The sequence below is a fragment of the Dermacentor variabilis genome, chromosome 2 (assembly GCF_050947875.1).
Source record: "Dermacentor variabilis isolate Ectoservices chromosome 2, ASM5094787v1, whole genome shotgun sequence".
NCBI classification, from domain to species: Eukaryota; Metazoa; Arthropoda; class Arachnida; order Ixodida; family Ixodidae; genus Dermacentor; species Dermacentor variabilis.
Window position 1 is genome coordinate 144592161 of NC_134569.1, and position 7950 is coordinate 144600110.

The following is a 7950-nucleotide window of genomic DNA, read 5'->3' on the forward strand; positions in this document are numbered from 1 at the left end:
GTATTCTGGAAAGAGCGTCCTCTATAGTTTCAGAATAGATGCCATGGATGGGCCCCCCATTTTACCGCCAAGAAATCTTAGTATATGGGCGATAGAATTGAGCCTCTTCTTCAAGTATGAGTAGTGCGGGGGCTCCATGAAAGGTCTCCGTCGATAATAACGCCTAGGAATTGATGAGATTCTGCGTATGAAATTCTTTGGTAGTTATTTGAAATGGGGTGCCAGGTCAGGGGCTTGTGGGTCAAAGCGACTAAGGCGCACTTTTCGGTCAATATGCTGATGCCTTGAACACTCAGGTACGACGATGTTAGGGTACCTGCGTTTTGTTGCCGTGCCTGGAGCCGAGCCGTACCTGGAGTTGTATAACGTCGGTAAGTCGAAGGATTGCAAGGTTGAACAAAGTGGGGCTTAGAACCAATCCCCTCCCCTGGGGGACGCCACGGCAAGTGTAATGGTCACCGGTTCGGCCATATGCCCTGTGCAGAAAGGACCTTTTCAAGAGACAGCTCCGAATCCACCGAAACATGCGTCCACTAATTCCATTATTTTTCAGGGCATCAAGGATGGCTTCATGCGTTGCATTATCATAGGCGCTTTTCACCTCGAGGAAAAGTGCAACCGATATACGCTTGCGATGTTTTTCTTGTTATACAGACGTCACGAGGTTGATGACGTTATCAATAGAGCAACAGCCTCTTCTAAACCCCGCCATGGCCTCGGGGTATACGTTGTGGAGCTGAAGATACCAGTCTAGGCTTGCGAGAATCATTCTTTCCATGACCTTCCCAACGCAGCTGGACAGCACAATGGGTCAGTAGGGCGCTAAGTCAACTGGAGACTTTCCACACTTCAGGAGTGGTATCAAGCGGCTGGACTTCCACGGGTCAGGAACGACGCCATCATTCCATGACTGGTTGTAACATTCTTGAAGTTTACCTCGGCCATATTCACCTGGGTGGAATAAAGCGACGTAGGTGATGCCGTCTAGTCATTGCGACGATGAGCGCCTGTATGTGGCCAGTGCAGCGTCCTATTCCTCGAATGAGAAGGAGACATTCAATTCAGGGAAACGTATCACACGAACTTCCCCCAGAATTTCGCTATTGATGGTGACCACACTGCCCGTAATCTACACACAGAAATCTTCTGCTATATAAACTAGGGAGCGGCCTTGATGGGAGGGCTAGGGCGCAGAATGGGTATCGTTGCTGTGGAGACGAGCGAAGGCCACGCACGGTCCTCCCTATGATAGACAATGGCTTGCGGGGGTCAAATGATTCGCGGACCGTCTTTCAGCGTTGTTTCTCCAGCCTGCCCATACAACGTTGGATCTTCTTCTGCATACGTCGGGCCACTCTAAGGTCATGAATTGACTTGGTGCGTCTGTATCGCCTCTCGGCCCTTCTATGAATCATTCGAAGCCGCTCAAGTTCCATGTCGAAATCCCTACGTTCTTTAGCGGAAACACCTCCTATAAATATCGATGAGGTCAGTAGGGCTTTCAACAGATGTAACGAGGTAGAACGGCAGGAGAAGATGGAATAACAGTTGATGTAATCAAAGATGGAGGAGACATAATGCTTGGAAAACTGGCGGCTCTTTATACGAAGCGCCTATCGACTGCAAGGGTCTCAGAAAACTTGAAGACTGCAAACATAAGGCTAATCCACAAAAAGGGAGATGTTAAAGATTTGAAAAATTATAGGCCCATTAGCTTACTCCCAGTATTATATGAAATATCTACCAAAATATTCTCCAATAGAACAAGGACAACACTGGAGTTTGGTCAACCAAAGGAACAGGCTGGCTTCAGGAAGGGATGCTCTGCCATGGATCAAATCCATGTCATTATTCAGGTTATCGAAAAATCTAAAGAGTACAATAAGCCTCTCTATATCGCGTTCATAGATTACGAATAGACATTTAATTCAATAGAGATACGCGCCGTCATAGAGGCATTACGCAATCAAGGAGTACGGTCCGCTTACGTAAATACCTTGGAAAATATCTACATAGGTTCCACAGCTACCCTAATTCTGCACAAGAAAAGCAGAAAGATACCTATAAAAGGAAAGGTGAAACAGGGAGACACAATCTTTCCAAGGTTATTCTGGGCGTGCTTGGAAGAAATATTCAAGGTTTTTAACCTGGAAGGCTTTGGAGTAAGGATCGACGGCGAATATCTCAGCAACCGTCGGTTTGCGATGACATTGTTCTATTCAGCAACAATGCAGATGACGAACAACAAATTATTGAAGACCTTAACAGAGAGAGTGTCAGAGTGGGGTTGAAGAATAATATTCAGAAGACAAAGATAACGATGAATAGCCGGGCAAGGGAACAAGAGTTCAAGATCGCCAGTCAGCCTCTAGACTTTGTGAAAGAGTATGTTTACATAGGTCAATTAATTACAGGGAACCCTGATCATGAGAAGAAAATTTACAGAAGAATAAAAAATGTGTTAGAGTGGCAATGGCACACAATGACAGATCCTGACTGGAAGCTTACCATTATCGTTAAAAAGAAAGATGTACAATCAATGCGTTCTACCGGTGCTGACATATGGGGCATAAATTTGGACACTGAAAAAGAAGCTCGAAAACAAGTTGAAGACTCCGCAAAGAGCGATGGAAGGAAGAATGTTAGGCGTAACGTTAAGAGACAGGACGAGATCGGTGTGGTTCAGACCGCAAATAGGGATAGCCTATGTTCTAATTGACATTAAGAGAAAGAAATGAAGCTGGGAAGGTACTGTAATATGCCAGTTAGATAACCAGTGGGCCATTAGAGTCACAGAATAGATGCCAAGAGAAAGGAAGGACACTCGAGGACTGCAGAAGGCTCGGAGGGATGAGAAAATGGAGAAATTCGCAGGCGCTAGTTGGAATCGGTTGGCGCAGGACAGGGGTAATTGGAGATCGCAGGGAGAGGCCTTCGTCCTGGCAGTGGACATAAAATGCGCTAATGATGATGATGATGCTATTAAAACAACAATATGTGCACGTAAAATGCCGGTAAACTGCGCATTATTTGTAAGTGTTTGTGCTTCCAGTAGGCAACGTACTATGTTGCGGTCGCGAAAGCGGTAACCTGTCATCTATAGTCACAGAAATTTGTGAATCCGTTCATTTGTTCGTAACTAGGCTCAGCAATACTGCACCGTCTGCGTATGATGACGCTGTAATCTGCTGCATAAACAAACAGTATCAGGTTACATGGAATTGTGTTGCACATACCTACGCAGTTCTTTCATACGTGACACAATACTGATTTTTTGTGTGCGTGAATGCAAAACCATGAGCTTAGTGTCTCCAGCTTTCCCAATGCTGTCTGATGTGTACGAAAGGGAGTACACGCTTTCAGTTCGCATAAAATTCTGCTGCGAATTGCGTGCCCACCTGCATGCCTGTCAGAAAATATAACCATAAACCTGTTACACATGCAAGCGATTTTTGGTTGGAACCGGCTGTGTGTGTGTGTGTGTGCGTGTGCGTGTGCGTGTGCGTGTGCGTGTGTGTGTGTGTGTGTGTGTGTGTGTGTGTGTGTGTGTGTGTGTGTGTGTGTGTGTGTGTGTGTGTGTGTGTGTGTGTGTGTGTGTGTGTGTGTGTGTGTGTGTGTGTGTGTGTGTGTGTGTGTGTGTGTGTGTGTGTGTGTGTGTGTGTGTGTGTGTGTGTGTGTGTGACGGGAAACGTGTGGTTATTCATCGCGAGACTCCTATTTAACCGTGCTGTGTCAACGCGCCTTCCAGCATTTTCCTTCCTTTTCGCGCTGACCGTGTCCGATTGGAACCGGAGACTGCTCGCATTATGCTGCAAATCACAGTCGTCGTCGTCGTCGTTGTGCTAGTGGCACTCGTTTCAGCTTTATACCTGTGAGTCAATACAGCATATGACTTTGCTATCTTTAGAATGCTATTTCTACATTTAAGAGAGGAAGAGAGTGCGCAGCAACATGTATATATATGGGACTCAATTTTAATAATAATATTGGGGTTTTACGTGCTGCCAAAACCACTTTCCAATAATGAGGCGCACCGTAGTGGAGGACTCCGGAAATTTTGACCACCTGGTGTTCTTTAACATGCATATAAATCTAAGTACATGGGTGTTTTCGGATTTCGCCGCCATCGGAATGCGGCCGCCGTGGCCGGGAGTCGAGCCCGCTCAGCAGCGAATAAATCTAGCGTTGCATTCATTGTGCACGTTCTAAACTACTTCGAAAAAAAAACCCGTCTTTCCAACTCTGGACCGTTACTGTTTTCTCAATGCCGGAGTATTCCCGAGTGCATTACCGCGCCGTTTTTGCATATTTTGCTAATACACTGCAGCGTGCACATCGAGGCAACGATCAACAAAAAAGGCTTCGGTACATGTTGTTCGCATTGTATGCGAACCTGGTAAAGGTGGGTTAACTGAAGCGACGAAACAACTTAGAAATCCGGTTATCCACGCAGGTGCACCAAGCCAAAAGCGGAGGACTCATTTGGCAGCACGTGCCTTCATTTGAGCGTCCTCATCTGACGCCGCGAGTTCACTTTTATGCTAGACCAGTGTTCACAAAAAAAATGTTAATTATTTACAAGAGAAGTTAGTGAAGTAGAGTTAATCACTGCATTCGAATTATTAGAAAGTATTAGAAGTATTAGAAAGTAACGAAGCATTAGCATCAAAGTGGCAAGTATGTAATGAATGTCTCCTGAGCGGGTACGCTTTCGTCTTCACCCTCTTTAGCGTATGCTAAAGTTACTGTCAACCTTTTTTTGAGCACATTGCCTGGGGGAGTCAACGAAGCGTTGTTTTATTTCTTCTACTACTGAACTATGCAATTAAAAACTAGAAGATTGACGAAAAGAAAAATAACTTTCCACACACTACGGAAACGTGCACCCTCAACGGTGTTTTCTCGTGTCTATAACTGGCCCCCTTAATTGTAGCAAATGTAAAGGACACGTAAGTGAATAAACCCATTTGGAGGGGTAAATTAAGCAATGAATCTTTTCGTCATATGCTCGTTTTGCTGTAATACACCCCACGCTCTATTAATGCGATAGCATTATATGTCCTATGAGGCAGAAAATCCGGCGTGGTCAAGCCATGGTAGGAAGAATATGGCCGACGGGCGCAAAGGGCAAGAACACGTCAAAGGATACTCGGATCGACGTCAAATTTCTCTTGAAGGTTTTGTAAACGAAGTAAATTATTGTCTTTCAAAAGAGAAATGTGTAAATCCCGGTCTGGGCGGGTATCGAACCCCGGGCTTTCGTGCTGCGAGACGAGCGCGCTTTCCGGAAGCCACGGTGATTCCACGTTTCCGGTTTGAGTAAAGGCGTTCTTAGTGTGCGCGTCATCGTGCACGTGACGTCGCAGCCATCTGGCTGCGACGTTAGAGTGGATCAACGCGAACTAAGGCTGGTACAAATTAGAGCACGGCGAAATAAGGTGGATTAAAGTTGATAACAATTAGAGCAGGGTAATTAAGAGGCATTAGGGTAGAGCTGTGAAGTACACGTGACATTGTATGATGTCACGTATCATGGGCGTCACCAATTGATTACAGAAGTCATAATACTTTGGCATTGAAACCATGTAAGGATGCTCAAGTGAGTGTCAATTTTTTCTTTCTGGGCAGCATCTTTTATCCTGCCAGTGCCCGAGTGTTCTGGACATCCGCCGAAGTAAACCAAGAATTTGCAAAAGCTCTCTTTGAAGAAGGATGACCAGCGAAGCTGTGCATGTGGGTCCTTTCATGGCCAACTGGACCTCCGCCGCAGCTCGTCCGGGCATCGCACCATCTTTGGGATCGGCCCACGTATTTATGCCTATAGACGGACGCTACCCTGAGGGAACTAGCACTTTACAGTTTCACTGTAAGATTGGTTACGTTTTTGTGTTAATTAATTAAACATTTTTGTTGATCGATTCTTTGAATGAAATATTTATTTATTTATTTATTTATTTATTTATTACAAATGCGGTGAACGCGACAGCGCTGGCACGAGCGCGTTCACGTGGCAGCGTCGAGGGGCGCCAACGAGCCAGCTGTCGAAGAAGACGACGCTGGAGCTAATTGTGACAATAGTTTTGCGTTGACGCACGGACGCGATCCTGGAAAAAGTAGCCCTTAACAGCTTCGCTGTAGTAAAAGCCGCTGAGCCACGATTTCAAATGTGGGCCTACAGACTGCCAGAAGAAACCGTCACCTCTCGAACACTCCGCGGACAAAACCACGCGGGATAATAGCTGTCCCAATGTTTAGACGCTACGCTTTTCAATGCTTCAGTTTCTCTAAACTAATACTTAGGTGGAACAGTTTAGCCGAAACTAGCACTAAGATATAGAAGGTAGGAAGGAGGGAACAGTGCAGAGTACTTGTGTATTTCCCTTTTGTGATCTGGAAATGCCATCTGCACAACAAATTGCTGTGTCCGTAGCGGTGGTAGACTGCTTCGCCAGGCCCGAGAAAACGTTTATTCCAACCGATACTAAATGAAACATCGCGAGGCCTCCTGTGTATTATTTCTCTGGCCCCAGTGCTACAGCAGAAAGAACTTGTGCCTGGGCAAAAATAACTGGCTGACGCTCTGTGAGTTGCTGATGATTGACAGCTGATGTATAAAACAGCACCGAGCTGAGAAAACATAAGCAACGCCAGTGATAAAAAATTAAAAGGCGGGGCAGGAAATTCAAGAAACAGCTGTGCCTATGCCCACCACCACGGGGCACACCAAACATGTACCTGAACTAGCAGGTTCATATCCATAACCTACTGTTACAATGTGACGTGCTCAAACAATGACCTTTATATGAATGACAAAATACACGCTTGTGGCTTTTTACTTGCTTGAAGTTCTCATTTTTTTATTTTTATTTATACAATTCTGTCAATCCGCCATTGGCATTTTTACAGGGGTGAGCAACAAGTCACTTCAATGAACACTACTGAAACATATTATAGAAAAAGAGCACATAATTATTGGAGACTATACAAGAATAGCAGTAGAACATTCATGGATAATAAATACACACAACGAAGCCAATGCACATCAACCAGCAGGGAAACTAGAGAAAATGAATGCGGAGTAGAAAGCATCATTCAAATACAAAATGCAGAGAAAAGAAAAGTGCAGGCAAGTGCTTTCCTATCATAAACTGAATCGGGATGTATCACAAGGCGAAAGCAATTTAATTACTTATATTGACAACATTTAGGCCAGTACAGCATGCTCAATTATTGGCATAAATTTTGCTAGTGTTGGTTGCTCTTTTGCGACTACATCCAGTGTATTTCATTCACGAATGGAGCGTGGGAAGAAATAATAGCGAAACGTATTATTAATAAACGGATATTCTACAAGTTCCCATGCATGCCTTCTTCTGGTCGGTCTGGTACCACGAAATTTTAAGTAAGAGTCAGGGTTTACACGGCACTATCTATGCAATAGTTGGTATATAAATATGAGCCCAAAAAGTTTTGCGCGACTTTGAAGGGTAGCTAGACCAGCACGCTGTAACACAGCAGTAGGAGAGTCAAGGCGTCCGTATCTGTTAAAGACAGAACGCACCGCTTCCCGTTGCACGCTTTCCAAATTTGCAATATTGTTCGCAGTGTGAGGGAACCACACAGTATTGGCGTATTCTAAGACTGGGCGGACAAGAGTGACGTATGCGAGGAGCTTTGTTTCATGTCTAGAATATGATAAGGCCCGTTTAATGAAGAACAGTTTGTTTAATGATTTATTTGACACTTGATGCACGTGCTCTGTCCACTGAGATTAGACGATATAATGAGGCCTAGGTATTTATACTGGTTTACACTTCAAAGTGGCACATCGTTTAATTGGTATGGAAAATCAAGCTTGCTTTATTTGTTGTTTATTTGTTATTTGTGTTGAAATGGTGAAGGATCCGAGTGCCTTTAACTTCTGGAAGTTGTAGGAAGTTGTATCTTTTA

At 44.6% G+C, this 7950-nt stretch overlaps 1 long non-coding RNA gene across 1 annotated transcript; it reads left to right on the plus strand.

Moving 5' to 3' along the window:
- The first annotated feature begins 3771 nt into the window (after window positions 1-3771).
- LOC142571015 (uncharacterized) lies at window positions 3772-5918 on the plus strand. The gene is made up of 2 exons (XR_012825733.1): window positions 3772-3871; window positions 5629-5918. It is a non-coding gene; the product is annotated as an uncharacterized LOC142571015 (long non-coding RNA).
- The last annotated feature ends 2032 nt before the right edge of the window (window positions 5919-7950 follow it).